The sequence below is a fragment of the Etheostoma cragini genome, chromosome 2, assembly GCF_013103735.1.
Source record: "Etheostoma cragini isolate CJK2018 chromosome 2, CSU_Ecrag_1.0, whole genome shotgun sequence".
NCBI classification, from domain to species: domain Eukaryota; kingdom Metazoa; phylum Chordata; class Actinopteri; order Perciformes; family Percidae; genus Etheostoma; species Etheostoma cragini.
Window position 1 is genome coordinate 25,297,639 of NC_048408.1, and position 20,218 is coordinate 25,317,856.

The window sequence follows — 20,218 nt, forward strand, 5'->3', positions numbered from 1 at the left end:
GTAACTAATTCCAATACTCAAGTTCTGTTCATAAGTACAAGTTAGTCATGTGAATATTTCCATTTTTATGCTACTTTCTATTTTTACATTTGAGTTGGAAATATTACAGCTTTTCACCACTTTATTTTATTGTTTATTATTAATTTAACACTGTTACTAGTTATATTTTACATATAAAACCTATGATGTGCTTGTGATATAACATGATACAGTACTAATCTACCCAGTAGTATACAAAGTATATAAAAGTGTCTGCACATTGACAAATTACAAAATCCAAATGCTCTTACATGCATTTAGAAGTGATACAAACCATGTAAGATAATATTCAATAATAATACAACACTTTAAAAGAATCCATTCTGCATAATATTCACTTTTACTTTTGCCTTGAGTACATATAGCCAATTTCTGTAATTCTACTTACAGCAAGAAACATTTGGAATTCAGGGCTTTCACTTACTTGGACTGGCATTTCTACTTTTAATCAAATAAAGGAGTACATCTTCTACCATAGCAGAAAACAATGTAACTGCCACAACATGTATTGCAGCACCTACTATGTTAAATTTTATATCTGAATATTGCTTGCACGTCCTCTTCTTGAACATAACAGCAGTACAGAATAAATGATGGTAAGATTAAGCATCAGGTGTAAATTTTGGAATCAAAAGGAGGTTTTGAATCTGGGATTCTTATCGCAGAGGCAGATTTCCTGCATGACATTCAGAGAAAACACTGCTGATGAGGTGAGAAACAGACATATATTGAGAGACTCACCAGCCAAAGAGCAAAGCCAGACTTCTCATTTTTCCCCTTCTGTCTGTCTTTGTTATAAAAACCCCCAAAGACAAGAGCAGTTTACTGGCTTCACTTTCATCTTACTGGAGATCATGTAGAGCACAACAGCTGAACTGCACATGCACTTATACACAAGTCCCCCTCTTTATGATGGCTTTAATTTCCTCTCTAACCATATCAGTGCAGCCGCATTGTTTGCTGAAGCTGCATTTGTAAGTGTGTATCTGGAGAACGTTGTGGTTGTTGAATAGATGTGGAATGAAGAATCTCTATTGATAGTCCTGTCAGAAGATGTGTGTATGTGTAAGTGTGTGTGCGTGCGGATAATTTCCCCTTTTGTCTGTGTTTGGAACACAATGGTTCTCTTTGTGTGATATGTGCAACAGTAACATATAAGGACAGTCAAGCTCAACTTTGCACTAGCTTAATCCCTCTCTCTTTGATTTCTGCTTCTCAAATCTCCCTCCTTTCTCCCCTTCTTTCTTTGTTTCCCCTCCCTTCTTACTTTCTTCTCTCTTGCTTCATTTTGTCGTCAATATGTTGCAGGATTCAGAGTGCAAGGTCACAGTTTTCCAAGCCTCAAGTTGGGACTTTTTGCCTTGTTTCCTTTCACTCTGTTGGAATTGCACACACACAGACATGAAAAAAACCCTACACATTCTTAGGTTTTAAAAGTCTCTTTCATCTCCACGTTTAAATAAATTGAAGATCAACTGCTTAAATGTGGTTATTCCAGTGAAAAGAGAAACTGTGGAGCTGTGGGATTGCGAGTTTGCAAGAGAACAAACAACAAGGATGTTTTATTCCTTTCTTTTTTACCAGAGCGATCACTTTCAAACCACATCTAGAAGATAGAAGGATGCAGTGGTGAAGAAAGGGGGAAGGGGTAAGGGTGCGCAAGTGATCAGGGTTGGGGGGAAAAGGAGGAGGGGCAGTCAGAAATGTTACAGGTCGCAGTCTGGGACAGAGCTTTGTTGCTATCGTGGTGTCAGTTACGATTTCAAAGAATTCTGGTCCACAATGTGATGTCGATTAAAGCTTTTTCTGCCCTGAAAAAAGGAAACAATTCATACGCTTGTGTATTTGAGCTTGGGTGTGTGTGTTTAAATGAATGCTCTACTGTAAATTGTGTTTTTTGAGTAACATTAGGCTTTAAGGGTGGCTTGGTTTTTGCTTGGTGAAGTACAGCAGCCTTAGTCAGCTGGGATTCACAGCAAAGACCGACAGTATATCAAGGAGAACTTCTCAAAACATCTATGGAAACTTCTCTATGCCAGACCGACCTTCACTGTGCTGCAGAGGAGGGTCTGGCTAGTCCACATATCATTCCGGGATAGGAGAATAACGTATTCTGATTTATTGGCATTTCTTTAAACCAATCATAATTGTCATGGGCGCCACTAATCTTTGCATGAAGCCGCTTCCAAATAGCCTCTGGAAAGAATTTGTTTTGGTGAAAAGTTGTTTTAGTCATGCAAAAGAAAACTCAGATTGGACAGATAGTCTAGCCAACTGTCTCAATTTACCCTGCAGAGATCTGAGGAGCAGTTAACCGTAAACCTCATAATACGACCAGAGTTTCAAATTCCAACACAAAGAAAGCGGAAGGAAACGGACATCGGAGAAAAGACATGCATCCTGCGCTTTTTATGTCAAGGGCGCTTTTACATCTGTAGTCCTGTGCACCCGGTGCGATTTGGGGGGTCAAGGTAAAACATTGAGGCAGTTTTTCATTTGGTTCATTTTGCTTTCACGCTGCACGTTGTCAAACGCACCGAACACTGTAAACACACGTAACGCAATTATTGGACAGAATATCCAAAACTCACCGACACGTCTGGTCTCAGAAATTATAACGTCTCAGGTTTCCCGGTTCTGCTTTAGCATTTCTAATGTTTTAGAAGAAGGCAAACAATGAACTGGTGGCAGACAGCGAGTGAAGGAAAGAGAGAGGGGATGATGTGTTGTCACACAGACCAACAGAGATGTGTGCTCAGAACATCTCGTGGATCTGAAAGTTATCATCCTGTACATCATGTGTCATCCAAAGGCGTGAATGTGTGTAAATTTGAAATTGCAGACTAGCAAATGCTCTGTTCTTGGTTCACGTCCTGCACAGTATTTGGATCGGATCGCGTTCTTACCTAAAGTACACCAAACTCTAGTTAACGTGGAAGCGAACCGAGACCCCTGCTTTTTAGTTCAGATGAGCCTTCACACCAGCCCAAACAAACTTTACTATCCAACAAATCGCTCCAGGGTTCGTTTTAAACGAGGAATGTGTGAAAAACAAACTAGAACTGCTCAAACTGATCCTGCACTACAATCCAGTCCTCTACTCCTGATTCCAAATGTTTAGCCTCAGGGCCTGTTTGTACCTGGCATTACTGTAACATGTGTCTTAAGGCGCTGACACACCAACACAATTATCAGCAGTAGGACAGTCTGGCTCCAAGCAACCTTTCAGCATAAAAGAGTCAGACCACTTGAAAGAACTAACACAGTGGTTTTCAGTCTCAAGGACAGACAAATGAGAACAGTCTGGATGAGCATTTTTTCATTCACTCGTTTCTCTATTTTTATCCATTCGTGCTCTCTTTTCTCAGTTCTCTCCATCCACTCAATTTTCATCATTATCTCATCCTGTGCCTGTGCTTCACCATCTCTCTGATTCTATGTCATGCAAGGTACTTTCAACTGCCAACCACTGAATAGAGTAGGGATGCACACGACTGTTTGGTCTTTCCAAAAGGTTTTGTGTTCGCTGCTTGTGTTTTACATCACTTGCCTGTTTTCATGCTGTAATGCAATTAAAATCCCATTAACAGTGAAATATGTGTGTTCTTTCTTAGACCTTCTGTTTCTTCTCCTGAACAAATAAACCCACAGATAAGACACATTTCCTTTCACCATAGGGGATGTTTGACAACTTCCAGTAGGCTATGTGTGTGTCTGTGTGTGTGTGTGTGTGTGTGTGTATGTGTGCAGCTACAACAAGAGGTCTTGTCATCTTAACCAGGACTGTACAGTCATGTGCTTCTCATTAAAATACCCTCAGTTTTGGATAAAAGGACTGATACACTGCACTGCACAGTCAATATGTTACTGTAATAAAACAAGTGCTGTGTGTGTGTGTGTGTGTGTGTGTGTGGTCTTTGTACCATCTTACTATTACTGTTGGTTGAAGTCTTAATCAAGTACACTACTGCTGTCTCAGCTCAGCCGGAATAATGAACTGTGTCAATATTACTAAAGCCTGAGATGGCGTTGTATAGATGACAGTGGGGTAAGGCTGTTGCTGCTGCTGATTATAATGATGATGATGATGATGATGATGATGATGATGGTGATTACGTAAGCTCAGAGCCACATACATTTCTAGACTAAAAGAAGAAAGCGAATCACAATCATATGATTAATGGAAAACAGGAATAAATCTTCATGGATGACCTAGCAGCTACTTACGCAAAGCTGATTAACTCGGACCATGTGAGTCCATTAAATGATATCGCAACAGCACATACCACCCAGTATGTGTGTGTGTGTGTTTGTGTGTGTGTGCGTGTGTGTGTGTGGGTCAAAGCGCCTCCCAGGAGCAATTGGAGACATTTATGATCCGGGGGGGAATTGAAGCGCAGAATCCCCAATCACAAGATTTCACAGCAGTTTACTAATGAGTCTGCTGATGATGTGCGAGATTAACAAATGTGGCTTTAACAGGCTTGCTGGTGTGTTACTAAAGAGTATGTTGTCGCACAAATGCATAGCTTTCGAGACAAATTTGTAATATATATAAATAAAATGTACTTCACATATTTGTATAGTACATCTAAGAGTGTGTGTGTGTGTGTGTGTGTGTTTGTGTGAGAGAGAGAATGTGCATATGAGGCTGTAAGGATTCTGAACAGTGTGTGTGATCAAATAAAACAAGCTTCAGTGAGAGGCTCAGGAGTTGGGAAAATGTAAAATGGCTGTTAAAGGGCAACAAGCCCGTTATGAAAATACGGTAGAGTCCTTCATTGGTGCGTTAATAGTCAGACTGATAACCCTGTAATGCAGTACATGTCAAATATGAATTTGTTTTTTCTCATCACATCTTTCACTTCCTGCCATCACCTCTCCCACGATCGTACCACAGGCTTCACCGAACCCCACTGCCCATCAACTCTACATGATCACTCACATCAAAGCCAGCAGCATGATGATGAAGCCCAGTGTGTAAGGGTGAGAGACCCAAAAAGGGCTGGAAGAGACTAATAATGAAGAGGAGAAGGGGGGGTTGGGGGAATTTACTGCTGTTTAATTTGGGTCTGAGCCAAAAGACATCTAATGAGTCTGGATTTATATCGCTCCACACACATGTGTACAGCCACACACTCACTGACACACACATCAAGGGGAAAGGGTGAAGGGAAAATAACAAATAAATGAAAAGAAAACAGATGGATACGAAGGCGAGAGGTTCATGTGTCTGGTGGCGAATGCAAACACTTTCCCAGGACAGATAGATAGATAGATAGACATATAGATAGATAGATAGATAGATAAATAGATAGATAGAAATAAGATTGATTAGTCCATCAGTGAGGTTAAGTGCACTGCCCTGTGTTTTATTGGCTGCTTTATTTTATCAAATGTAAATATTATAGATTTTTTGTGCCTCACTTTATTGTCTTTTACCAAAAAAATTCAAACTCACATATCAGCATCTTTGGAAACTTTTGCATCACAAGAATAAGACAAGTTTGTTGGGTTTGAGTAATGTTTCGCTGCACACCATACGTTTGAAACCACCAGCTGGTCGGTGTGGTATAAAAGGTTAAACTTGTTTTGATTGCTACTAAAAACTTCGACCCTAGTAGGGCCGACCATAGTAGCCCTTGAATCTAATGGCCGATTTGTTCCCCCTCCCCCGGTGATTCACCCTTGACCCCTGCTCTTCTGCTGTCTGAAATCCATGCCGTTTGCCCTGACCTCCGTCAACACACACTGACTTTCAAACACACACATTTTGACAACTTTAACCCCATCCCCGGGCTCTGTTAAATCCAGCCAACCGACTCCAAGCCGTGACAAATGCAGGGGAGCCTCTGGTCTGTGTGTGGAGCCTCAGCACTGTCACGGTGTTCCAGTCATCGTCTCAAACTGGAAAGTGAATCTACTGAACTGACATGGAATTGAAACAGGTAAAAGCCCCATTTGACCTCTGTGGTGATGACTGTAAATGTATCACGTCTCTGTTTCGAAACAAGTCTTTTTAACACTTTTTTATAATTTGAGGACAGGCAGAGGATGAGGGGGGGAGAGGGAAAATGAGGCAGCCAATTGGGTTTTGTTAGCCTCCACAGAGTGATAAATCTACAGCTGTTATTCAATCTTAAACACACATATCTGGTTAAACTGTCTGCTTGACCCAAGTGTGTGAGAACTTGCTAAAAGAGACGTTCCATTTTACAACATATGACACCTATAACAACTGGTGACCTCCCTGTGAGGCTCTGTGAGTGTGTTTGTGTGTTTATGTGTGTGTGTGTGCTGTTACTGTAATGGCTGCATGGGATCATTGATTCATATTCATCTATAGTATGTCATGGTATAAAAATGTAATGCCTTAAAAACTCCCCACACATCTAAGTATTTAAAAACAGACACAAAGAAATTAAGCAAAACTTTGCATTTTTAAACAAACTTTAATTCAAGCTTACAGCAGCTGGAGCCTCAACCCCAATCCTTCTGATCCTTCTGTGTTCTGCCAAGAAGCCTCAAAACATATTCAGCCAGCCAGCCAAAAAATATCACAGCCAGTAGGCGACGAACCTGGTTTGTTTTGTTTACTTTTGACTGGCAAACAGCCCTGTGAACAACTCTTTTGGTTCTGCATCTTTTAACATTGAACCAAGACAAAACGGACAGAAGGGTGCGACTCAGAGAAAAGTCACAAAAATAAATCAATAAATATATATATATATATATATATATATATATATATATATATATATATATATATATATATATATATATATATATATATATATATATATATATATATGCACTGTATGTAACTTAATTATTAAAATGTGTTAAATTCTAAGATCTGTCTTTGCACAGAAACAAAGTCACAGTCAATAATAATTAACACGATGATTAAATCCGCTTTAGAGTCACAGTTAGTGTTAAAATTGGTGCCTAGTTCAAAGAAATGTTGAAGATAGTCAAGGGACAGTTGAGGGATAAACGTTAAAAGGGATTTAGCAATTCAACATTACTGGAAATTTCAACTTAAAAATAAAGAAGAGGCTGGATCTACAAGTCCTGCCATTGGTTTTACAGTATTCCACTGAGCCACATGTGGAGGTAATGTGTGAAGAAATGCAGCAGTGCGCCAGCAAAAGCAGTGAAGAAGAAGACTGGTAGGAAGTAAGCATGCAGGTTTCAAACTTTTAAGCAAGATCAACTTGGCAACTACTTAATGAGGAAGGACATACTTTCACAACAAAGTTCCAACAGTGGGTTTTGGTGAGTAACACTGAATGTAAATATACCTTTTGTTTGTTAGTCAGTGGTTAGACATATTACTGCATATGTGTATTCATACTGGTATGGCATGTCTGCTCGGCATAGTAGCCCCGCATTTTGAATTCTTATTGGCCACTTCAGAGAGGTGGAGAATAAATGGTGTTTGCCTTAACACAACATTGGTGTTTGCGGGGCGGCCTATAGCTCACTGAGTAAGTGCGCTCGCCCCGTGTTGGCTGAGTTCTGCAGTGGCCCGGTTCGATTCCAGCCTGCGGATCTTTGCTGTGCGTCATCTCCCCATCTCTCTCTCTCTCCCCCTTTCACATAACTGTCTCTATCTAATAAAGGGAAAAGACACTGAAAAAATAATCTTTAAAACAACATTTGTTTTTGAGAAACAAGCGTCATGTGTGCAAAAGTACCTTTTACAACACAAAATTCCAGCATAATTAATTTCATTCTATAAAGAATGTGATTAAATACATTGCAGGAGTTAACCCCTGCACTATAAAAGAAACATTTTGAAATCCAGAACTAGTGTCACGTTATTAAGCATGATGGTATTTGGAGACCTTAAACACTTCCTCTTCCTCACATTTACCTGTGAAGACTTGAGCTGTACCTTAGATGTCTGGGCCTAATGGGTCATGTGTAGGGATATTCTATATATTCTATGTACTACATGTATCACATGAAAATGTTTTGTTTCTTCTTCTTTGTTTAAGTATTGTCTTTGTAGCCAAAACCTGATATGACTTTTTACACACATCACATCAGATAATTTAGAAAGAAATGACTATTTACATACAAATTAGACTAAAAGAAGACACAGATGGATGAAAATATTGTGACACTATGCGGCATCTGATACAATTTCAGGGTAGTTATTAAGGCTGCCTGATATAAGGAAAATATGCAATGAAGCTGTTATGTTGTTGAATATAATGTTGCGATAATGATATATGTAACTTGTCATAAATAAACAGATATTCAAATGCAGCTTACCCAGTTCATTTCTTCTGCTTTTAGTGTTGTGCTAAAATACAAGAAATCCTTGTAAAATTTTAAAGAAATGCCAAAAAAGTTTAACTGTGATGTGCTTTTGTCAGTAATTCCGTTTTTTTTCTAACGAATGTTAACAGTTCAGCAGATAAAAGACCTGTAATTCTGTACTATGATCCTTACAGAAAGTTCCATGTTATTATTAATCTCAATATTGTGTTCTTACTCTTGTTAAATAATATAAGACTGGGGCTTTCTAAAGTTAATTCTTGTTCAGTTTGTTGGATTGATCAATGTTTGATTGTTTTTGGAAGTGTATTAATCCTTGATTTGGGGATCCTAAACACGCTGTTCCGCACTACACATGTCCTGTTACACTCATTTATATTTATTTATTTATTTAATTTACCTTTATTTATACTGGAATGGCATTGAAGTTTCCCTCATTTTCGGTGACAACAAGTTTACATCAAGAGTCATACAGAAAAAAAATCTCATCTGATCAGATTAAAGCTCAGAAAACTGATACAAAATTCTGACTTTATTCTAAGAATCCTGACTTTGAACTCAGAATTCTGACTTTATTCTCAGAATTGTTCACCAGTGGCCCCAATCCTCTTCCGTACAATCTACCTGGGCGGTGCGTTCAAGTAGAACTTAAGTAGGGGAAATACTGGAGTCAGTCCTACATATACCATCCTGCTGCTGTAGGTATCACATATCAATCTGTGGCTAAAAAAACATTCCCAAACAAATGCACAGTTTACTCCTATTTCATTAAAGTGTGCTTAAAATTCCAGCTGTTTTTATAAATTATTAAGTCTTTTTTAAATACTTTTTACACTATATTTGTGACTCATTATTTAAAGTTTTACATCTTTTGGAGGACTAAATGGGCTTGAGGCTGATTCCCAAAGGTTGTGGAAGTATTGGGAGAGTGACCGTTGATCTTTGGATTTGTTAACCGAAACAAAACTATACTTATCTTTAGACTTTAAAAAGAGCTCTGGTCAGTGTTTGCAGTGCAACTGGAACCAATTAAAAAGACACTTTTAAACTGCAGAGTCGGCTGCTCCATGACACCAAATAATCATCAGATTTAAAAAAATACCCTTTGTTGTCATAACTAACAGTGACAGTTAGTCAATTCAGCAGTTCATCAAGTAATTAGCCATCTTGTTTCCACTCTACTGAGACCTCTCCCAGCCCTGCTGAAGCCTCCCTCTGTGAGGTAAAGCCAAATGTTGGCAACAAAACCAATGTTATGTCCTCACAAGCATAGCCGAACATGAACATGTGTGTGTCTGGTGTGTGAGCGATAACAACACTTCAAAATGGCAACGCATTAATCTGTCAGGATGAATGGAGCTGACACCTTTCAGTCTGTGTGAATATGATAGTGATAGCCACAAAGTCTTATCTTATCACTGAGGTACAAACAGGCCTGCAGCAAAGGTGTGTGACATCAGCCCGACACCTACAAATCTCCAGTCACACACCCTGCCAGTTACATCCTTGTTAAGGACTGACTCCCACATAGAACACATACACATGTTGTGTGCATACATACTCCTGCTATTCATCTCAAGTTGTATTTAATTCTTTACACACCAACCCATGTGTTCTACTCCATTTCTCTCTTTTCTACTCTGTTCTACCCCTACTATGCATGAGTTTACAATAGAAGGAGGTACACGACTGATGTACTTTGTTCTTAAAGTAATGCTACTTGCAAAATCTATTTTTTGAACATCAAATGGTCAGTATAGATCACATTTGTTTATTGTGAAAGAAAATTCAAAGTTACAGGTCTCTTAATTTGAGAATCGCAACAAGACCTTCAGGCTGTACTTTCTTGACAGCTACCATATATTGTGTTTTGAAGAACACTGAAGTGTGATAAAGGCCTGCAGTGACACATATCATGGGGGAAAAAAAAAATCTCAAAACGTCAGTTGAAAATTCATAAAGAAAGTGGTATTTTGGTAAATATGCTCTTGGCTTTCTGAATTTCGTTACATGAAAAGATCAGCATCACTCTCATGTCTGGTAAATATGAAGCTGGAGCCAGGAGACAGCTTAGCTTAGCATAAGGACTGGAAACAGGGGGAAACAGCTACCCTGGCTCTGGCCAAAGGGCCTCAAAAGCTCACAAATCAATGTGCTGTATCCTTTTGTGTAATCCATACAAACACCATTGTGTCAATTGTGTTTTTTGTAGCTTTACGTGCTGTATGAATTGTCAGGGACAGTAACCTTCTGGAACCTTGTTGTCACAATGGGGCAGATTTATTTATCTTTTGTTCATCCCCACTTCCAGTCTTTTTGCTAACCAGCTGCTGACTGTAGCTCTATAGTTAATAATAGAGGGTTAACAATCTTCTCATCTAACTCCCGGCAAGGAAGTGAATAAGCACATTCCTTTAACCACTGTGACATAACCCATAACTCTCTGCTGTAAATTCATATGTTTAGTGTGTGCCAAATAGTTATTATTTTGCAAACTATTGCTATATTGCTACTTCTATATCCCTTCATGTCGTGCTATCAGCCTTCTTGAGTCCTTAAAGCTAGAAGCTTTTTTTTTAGCAATTTAAATGTATAAATACAAAGCGTAAAGCATAAGACTGGAAAAGTAGTTAGAGAAGTTTTTATTGATTAGTTGTTTTGACTACCATGAAAGTATGCTCACACTTCATCCTTTGTTCCTCATGAACTGTTTTTGTGTGTGTGTGTGTGTGTGTGTGTGTGTGTGATCTGAGACCATCAAATCATGGATAAGTGATACAAAAATAAAACAGTGTCACAATGAGTCATCACAGTGTGAGAAGAATGGCTCTCTCTCACTCTCTCTCTCTCTCTCACACACACACACACACATACAACACACACACATGCACAGTGCAACATTTTCCACTGACACTGATAAGCAAACAACCCTATGGACACGCAGAATCATTTTTAGTACTGATTTATCACTGTCTATCTGTGGATTTTCACATGCATGTACTGTATGTGTGTTTGCATGCTATGAGTGTCCAAGAAAGGTTTTCCTTAAAATAAACCTCGTCCAAGACAGAGAGCCCTCCAAATGAAGCCATCTATGGTTTAATTCCCCTTAGGACTCAAACATGGCAAGAGGAATTAGAGGAAACTAATCAAAGGCTGACTTTAGGCTCCATCCCAGATCTACAGGCAATCTCTGGTCAGATTGAACTAATCCACGCTGACCCTGAGACCATATCTGGAGTTTGTTTCAGGCAGTTTATAGTCCCAGAGACAAAAGCTGCTTCAATCCTCAGAAATACTTTGAGTGTTTTTTTATCTGAGCTGGTCTTAGTGAGCAACGTTGTTTTCCCAGCAGACTTCTTTAAGCCAGAGCTGAAGACAAGTTCAACATATCTGACATGTTGGTTTACTGTACAAGACAAGCAGCGCTGTTTGTACAGCATTTCTGTTGAATTGACCCAGCTCTGGTGACTCAACTGATCATTCAGTACCACAGCACATAACCTGTCACATATTGTAATTGTGATTTTGTGGCTGGTGACCACAGAAAGTTTAATTTAATTGTCCATTCTTGCGAAATATGTGAGGCTGGAAGCTTTGAAACACAGAGACAACTAGAGTCCTTGGTTGCTAATCAGACAGTAAGTTAAGATGCAGTAATTTAAAGGAATTCATTGTTACAATTCCATTCCTGTCTCACAACTGACCGCACAACACATTGCATCTCTTTTCTGAAGCTTAATCCTCCAGCAGAGCAGAGGTATTATTCAAGTGGACATTTTTCATTTTGGACTCTCTGGTTCTCTGTTCCCTCAAAGGTCAGCATTGTCAAGATGCATTGCAGTTGGTTAAGGGTACAAATTCACATGTCAAAACTGCCCGAAAGTTGAACTTTACACAAAAGCTGAACAGCAATTTACTTAATTTAATTTACAATAATACAATTCTGTTTGAAATGTTGCTGTTAAATAAATGCTATGCGGGTCCCTAAAGGCCTCAGTGTGCTATAAATAAAGATTTCCTAACAGCATCTATAACCTTCTGTCAAAGGAATCCCATGCTCGATCATTACTTAAATTCATTGTACCCATTTGTTCGATTCATCCCACCTCTTCATGCCTCCTAAATGATTCCTTACTTAACTTGAATCCATCACCTAAATAATACAGAGATATTTAGCAGGCAGAAACATCATGTCACTGTGTCAACGAACTGACAATGACTGCTCACATCCGATCAATGTCACTGTATCGAACCATCACTAGATAGGTGGTGCGTTCAGACCAAAACAGGAAAACACATATCCAATAGTTTTGCTCTTGCATTATTGTCCACTGGTTATGAACTTAAGTCATTCTTAGTAGCAAATATTGTTTGCAGTTCTCCGACATTTCCATAAAAATGTACCGGGGCACAGTTCTAGCACGCAAGTCAGTTTGGTATGTTTTGGAGCTTGTACACTGCTGCTTCATACATGTTGAGTTGTATGTTGTTCTCCACTAGATGATGCTGTTGCCTGTTTCTGTTGCATGTCACATTCATGTATTTTTTTTAGTTCCTACACACACACACACACACACACACACACACACACACACACACACACACACACACACGCATACACTGCACAGTCAAATTAATGTACGTGACATTTGTGGATCCATAATTATTCCTCTTAACAGAGCGACAGCTGATGGTTCACCCAGGCTGAGGTGAGTTGTAATCAGCTGATGAGATCTACTAATCATGCAGCTCATACGTCTTCCCCACAAAATAGACGGGGACTCATCATCATGTCAGTGTGTTATAGAAAGTCTCAATTGGAAAGAAAATCATAAAATGTCTTGAATGAAACATTTTGTATGTACTGCCGCATCCTCCTCCTCCTCCACAAACAGACATGCATGCACATCCATATTCACCTCCCTCCATCCTCCCTCCATCCTTTTTCTCGTAACTACACCCCCTGGCGTTTTGTGTCATGTTCTTCAAGAAACTGCCTGGTGAAACAATGGTGGAAAAACCTATAGCCTGTAGCCAACAGATAAAAGAGGCGTGTACTTTTCTTGTGACGTCGGTGCCTTGTTTTATGTACTATAGGACCGGATGAGGTGTACAGTTCAGAGATGAGTAAGAGCAGAATAAAAAGCTCCATGGTTACTACCCTCATTATTGTACAGCAAGTGTCCACACAGCTTGAAAAAGGACAGCGATGCCGCTAGATGAATGGCATGTGATCATTTTGGTTTTAAGCAAGGTTTAATTGTAGTAGCTTCCGTTCAAGTCAATGTGTTCATACAGGTCAACACGTAAGATATCAGATGTGACATAAATACTTATGTACTAAGTCACACTTGAAATGGTAGAAAAAAAACCAAAAGAACCAGCTCCAATAAATAAGACCCGCAGAGATGTTGAGGGTGTACGAGATAAAGAAATCTCATAGCTTACAGTTTTTGGTGTTTCAAAAAACTGGATTACAAAAAGAAGAGCTGAATCAAAGGAGGAAGAAGACTGATGATTGGGTCTAATAGGATTCCCTGTCTCAGAAGCAGATTTGTTTTGAGTCCCCTCTCCGTCAAAATCTTTAAGCTTTACCAAAACTTTGTCCAACAAAAACAAAGGATTAGATAACTGCATTATCAACAGCGCATTGGCCAATGAGAAAGCTTTTTGCTTTATAGTAAATTAAAAAACATGATGTGATTCTTTAAGGTATTGACAGTGATTGTTCTTCTCTCCACCCTTTAATTTTTTTTAAATTTTTTTTTATAGATTTTTGGTGCTTTTCCCTTTATTCAATAGTGACAGTGAATAGACAGGAAAACAGGGATAAAAAGAGAGGTAGGTTGGACTCGAACCCAGGCCGTTCCCAAGGACTCAGCCTACGTGGGGTGCAGGCTCTTACTGGGTGAGCTAGAGGTCATGGAGATAGGGTGAGAAGCTCAGTCCTTCGAGTGGGCATCTGGTAACGATGCCTTCTGGTCGCCTCCCTAGGGAGGTGTTCCAGGGAAGTTCAGCTAGGAGGAGGCCTCGGGGAAGACCCAGGATTAGGTGGAGAAATTGTATCTCCAACCTGGCCTGGGAACGCCTCGGGATCCCCCAGTTGGAGCTGGTTGATGTGGCTCGGGAAAGGGAACTTTGGGGTCCCATTGTGGAGCTGCTCCCCCTGCGATAAGCTGATGAAGATGGATGGATGGATGGATGAAACCTATGTGAATGAGCTGAACACAAAGGTCCTGCAGCATTCCAGGTCGGAAATCACAAAACTTCAAATTTAAGTGATGTACATCCATATTGGTCATATGTGTTTGCACTGTATTTATCTAATATGTCATTCAGCTTGGTGATAGTGTAAGAAATCTCAGAATCCATGAGAGGCATACCTTCTCAGTTCCTCTTACTCTGGTTTATTCCTTTGATTTCCAGTTAAAGGGTTTTTTGTGGAGGTTTTTTTTGATCCAAATGGAGTATCTTGGGAAGCTTTCAGACTGAAAACAGCCCTGCATTAAAACAACCCAAGGGGCTGCGTTGGTGAGGGTCTGCTTTAGAAACTTGTGAAACCCATATAGTCCATGAATTTAAAGTCTACTTAAATGCCATGGCACTGGACAACTATTTGTATGTCTGTCACACAGGATTTTACTCTGGAAAGTTATCATGGTGGCAACTATTTTACCTTTCGTTATATTAATTGTAAGCTAAACAGTAGACGTCAGACAGTAGACATTCATGTTACACAGCAAATCCATAAGGATTTAAGGATCTATAAGGATCGGCTCCCACAGCATCTTCTTGGCTCGTACTGGCTTCTTCAAAATTAATGAGGAGGCTGTGTTTTTTCACACAGAGACGCTGTCGGTCTAAATGCGGCCTGAGGATAGAGTGTGTTGTATCCTGTACTGATTGTAAAGCGCTTTGTGAAGAATATGGGAGTAAATTGGAGAACCAGGAGTTCTGCTAAAGAGGAGCCCTATACGTGCTTCAGGCCAAGTTGGGTCAATTTCATTTATGTATGCCAAAATGACATGTTTGTCTGTGTGATTGCACCCTATAGGTAGCTTTGCAATCACTACAACAGCAACAAGAAACAACGGTGACTTAAGAAGAAATGGGCTCTGTGCCAACAGAGGGTTGAAACCGAGGATTTTCCCCAGCTCATTGAGTAACTGCACTTTATTTCAAAAACATCCATTTCCTCTGTAACATACAAACACATGCACCCATACACACACAAACACACACACACGGTCACACGGGGACTGACACATCCACCAGTCCACGAAGGTTGTCGTGCAGGAAATTGGTTTTCTTGATTACCAGGACAGGTCACTTTGCTTGTTCATGAGGGAGAAAATGTGCTAGCAAATGTATGTTGCTGAGCACACGTTGATACTGGCGGGGGGAAAATGTGAAACATAAACCACAAAATGTAAACCTTAGCACACAAAGGCCTACTGTATAACTTGCATAAACGTAATACATATTCAAGATATAATGATTTAACATTGTGAAGTGTTGCGTACGACCTTTTATAAATGAGCAGAATCCCAATCAGTCGGTGTCAGCCATGTTTTTTTCTATCTGGCAGAGCTACCTTGGGTTCTGCATGCCTTTCAGATGTTCTGTCTCGCTTGTGCACTTTAAGATCATCAGTGTCAGCTTTGACCTTGTTTATCTGCAACCTTTCAATGCAACATCCATATGCTATCTGTGAAGGACCCTCAAAATGAGAAAACTGAGTTTGTGGAGAAGGTGCGGCGTGTTCACAACGAATACAAATAGCCATGCAGAATAAGACTAGACAGTTCCTAGGCAGATATTGACTTGGGACTGTCTTGGGTGGGAGTAGACTACAGCTGAAGCACTCCTTATCCGTCAACATACCGGCGTGAATATTAGCTGGTAATAAACATGGTCCTCAACTTCTCCAGGCTACAAGAAGTAATCACGTTTAGTTTTTGTTGTTGTTTAGTCACTCTTAATCCCGACATGCTAACCGGCAACATAGGATTCCATTCGCTGCGACAAGCTAAGCAAGCAGCGGCACTGCCAGACTAAGATAATGCATTCACGGAGATGAAAATGGGTTTGCCTACATAATTAAATACAGAGGAGATAGTGAATAACCTTATTTGAACAAACTGAGCAGATGAGTTGCAGGTGCACTGATCAGGGGTTGGTGCCAGGTGGGGGAAGAGAACAGCAGGAGGAGGTGTTTCCACACACTGTGGAGAATGCTTCTCAGGACGGAAATAAGAGCTTAGATACACCCAAGGAGGGACAGAACAACTTCTGGTTCAGCCGAGGACCAAGGAGTTTAGGAGCTATCAAATAGGGGAATGAGGTGTGTGTGTGTGTGTGTAAGGGGTTAGCGATGCCTCTGGAAATTGATTGTCTCCATACACACTTCCTGGTTCATTAATTGCTTTCACAAGATCCAATTAATAGCAGAAAATAGACCATTTTGTGTGCATGTGCATATATATGTGTGTTTGTGCATCATGATATGTATATACACATATGCTTCCAGCAGGGATCCCACCATTACCGCAAGCAGAGAAGCTCTAATGATTTATGTTAATCCCTTTCTTTCCTTAAGGAAGTACAACATTTATTATGTCAGACAGAGAAAGGGAAAGAACATAGAGTGATAAAGCCAGAGCACAATTGTAGTGTTATAGATCTGTCACAGCCGTAGAGAACAAGAACACCAAACAAAAACGTTATAATTGCAACATAATTACTTTCATTAAGGAAAATTTAGCAAAGTGTTTATGCAGACATCATTCATCATGCCCATTTTAAGGCTTATCTTTCATTTTATTGCATTGTTCATTCATTTAGAAATTTTCCTCTCAATATTTGAGTAAAAAAAAACAAAGCAGTCTTCGTTTTGCAACCTGGCCCATCTTTCTGTCTCCAGACTCGGTCAGCCCAACACAAGATGAATATTTGGAACTTCATTTTAATGAAGGCAATCACTCACAGATCGTAAGGAAATAACAATTTTATTGATATCTGCGTTACATAGTGCATCATTAAATGAAAATTGCCATTAAACAACATCACATACATTTTTTTATCACTGTTCTACCAAGTTAAAGCAAATTAATTAGTTGAGATGTTTTTGCTAAAATGCCAAATAATGTGTTTAATAACTGTTTAGGGGAAAATTATAGCTGTTCTTAAAATTGGCGCTGTGAAACTTTCTGGTCCGTTTGTCATTTGAGTCCCGCATGCTCAGATTTAAACGGTTTACGGCATATTGTGTCTTACTGAAAGTTGTGAAATCCATGAAATAATAAACTTTTCTCATTACAAACAATAACAGAAGATGGGAATCATTTACATGATTTGACATTGACATTTAAACATTTTAGCTGTCTACGATGGTTTGATTGCTAACGTTAGCTCAAATCCATTCAGCTGAGAGCCTTTGTTGTGTTTGATTGCTAACTAAGAAGTCTCTCGTTAGCTGCTACTTGTCGCAAAGTGACGCATGCGCAACTCAAATCTGTACTGACTTACATCAGGGAGTGACACCGCTTGAGACAAGGTGGAGGTGGGTGGAGCTCTCCAGTGTACGTCTGAAACTGTGCCTTTTAACTACACACTTTTTTAATCAACACTGGGCATTATGTTCCTCCAGCTGTTGTAATAACTCTGAAAGAGTCCATGTACTTTAACTCTTCCGAAGAGTCCATCATGTTTTTAATCCTCCGTGTCCTCCTTGGCTATTAGCAACTGCGTGGAGGAGGGGTGGGGGCGCGGGCACATTACTTAGATTTTCTCATTGGGGTGACAGAAACTATGTACTGTAGCTTTGAAGTCCTTAAAGTGATGAGAAAAAAGTATGTAAATATAAACTTTTACAAATCCACAAAAACTGGACAAAGGGCTTTCAGACAATGTTCGAATCAATAGACATTTAAATGTTGAACCGACCCAGCCCAGACTATGTTGTGCTTTCCAGAGCCATCTGAGGGGGCAGGTGCTCAGAGTTAAAAAGGGGCATATGGCACCCAGTTTTGAAACACCACCGCATTAGGACTGTGTATAGCCACAGAATGACTAATGATACAAATGTTAGTATTTTATATGTGATTATGTATCACAAAACTGTAACCAAGGAGATAAAGGAGAAGCATGTCATTGTATAAAGAACAAAACACAATGTGCATGAAAAGAATTCAACTTTTGTTTTTTTAAACAATCATAACAACGAGATCTGGAATCTGTGGGGTACCTAAGTTGTGGAGGAGAGAGAGTGAAAGCATGCCGACATTGCTAAGAAGTGGCTCACAATGCACCAGATTCAGAAAACAAGTGTGGGAAAATAAATAAAGACGGGACTTTAGTAGGGGGAAGAATGGGGATGAATAGTGATAGCTTTGGTAAGAGTTAGAGAAAAAGATCTATGTAGATGAGCATACAATACCTTAAAGGTTTTGAGGGTAATGAAGCACTATACTATAGTTCTCTACTCAAATAGCTGCTGAGGTGAAGATACTGTCCATAGTGGCTCTGGCTGAAGCCCAACCATGGGAACAAACTGCTGCCTGGAATCACATGCTACTTGGAACTATAGACCAGAAAAAGAACATCAGGAGGAAATTAGATTACAGTAATTCCTCAAATAAAAGCCGGGGCCTTTATTTACCTGAACCGCACAAGGTACCCGGCTTTTATTTGAAGCAGGCTTTTATCAGAGGCAGGCCTTTATTTCTAATTCCATCTGTTTGATAACTATAATTGTCTTAAATAAACCATTTTAAATGAAAAGCCATAGCGTTCCAGTGGATAGAGAAAATTCATTTTTTTTAAGAAACATTTGCGAAAATATCCCCTTATTCAACAACAGCCAGAAGAGCAACAGATCACTTTGGGTCAGAAATAATCAAACACTACCACTGTGTCAGTTTTAACCCAAATGTACCAGGTATTTATTTAAAATACAGGTACTACAGTACTGCTGCTAGATTACAATAAGAGCATACAGTAGTTGCTGTTTTGCAGCACACCAGAATCTTATTATTGTTACAGACGGTTGTCAGCTGGCTTTGTTTCTTGCTCCAGGCTAACTCTTTTCCTCTTTCTGCCAAATAAATTGCCAATTAAACTATCAAAATTCCATTAGCAAGCCCTTCTAGCTTGGAAGCTAGCTTTAGTCCACAACTTTTCACCGCAGACTTTCCTATGAACAATTGTAACATACTCATTAGGAACAAATACTTATTTTTTTGCTAATTGGTTTCAAAGAGATTTAAATCACATTTTTAACATTTTTGAGGAATCTGGTGGTATGCTATCCAATGAACAGTTTATGAATATACAGTTTTTCAACTCCTTTCAGAGAATTTAACTCTTACCTCAGGCAATCCTAAATGTTTTAATTCTACTTAGAAAAAGTGACAACCTATGATGCACATCATGTAACACAGCCTTTTCTATCACTGGATGGATTTAAACTAACACGCAAAAAGTGTAAAGGGACAAGTTTGCCAAGGGACAAGTTTTTGTGGAGATCCAAAATTAAGAAAAGAAATTCGAGAAGGGCTTGGCTACTGTGTTTCTAACAAAGCTAAGGAAGTACACCTCAAACTTTTACACAACACATACCCTACTTGTCACCTTGTTGCTATATTTGCCAGTATTGACTCCAGCTGTACATTTTGTAAACAGAATATTGAATCAATGTCACATTTCTTTTTGATTGTGAAATTTCCAAAAGATTTGACAGATTTTGAATCTCACTTCTCTGAACCCACCAACTTTGTTTACTCCTTTAACCTTAATTATATAATATGTTACTATGATACAGTGGGTACGGAAAGTATTCAGACCCCTTTAAATTTTTCACTCTTTGTTTCATTGCAGCCTTTTTCCA

At 39.4% G+C, this 20,218-nt stretch overlaps 1 long non-coding RNA gene across 1 annotated transcript in view; it reads left to right on the plus strand.

The window, feature by feature from the left end:
• The first annotated feature begins 3,744 nt into the window (after positions 1–3,744).
• LOC117959633 overlaps positions 3,745–20,218 on the plus strand; it is a 22,981-nt gene continuing 6,507 nt past the window's right edge. Inside the window, exons 1-2 of the long non-coding RNA XR_004659984.1 lie at positions 3,745–3,759; positions 11,363–11,366. This is a non-coding gene — a long non-coding RNA (uncharacterized LOC117959633). The remainder of the gene's footprint in view (positions 3,760–11,362; positions 11,367–20,218) is intronic.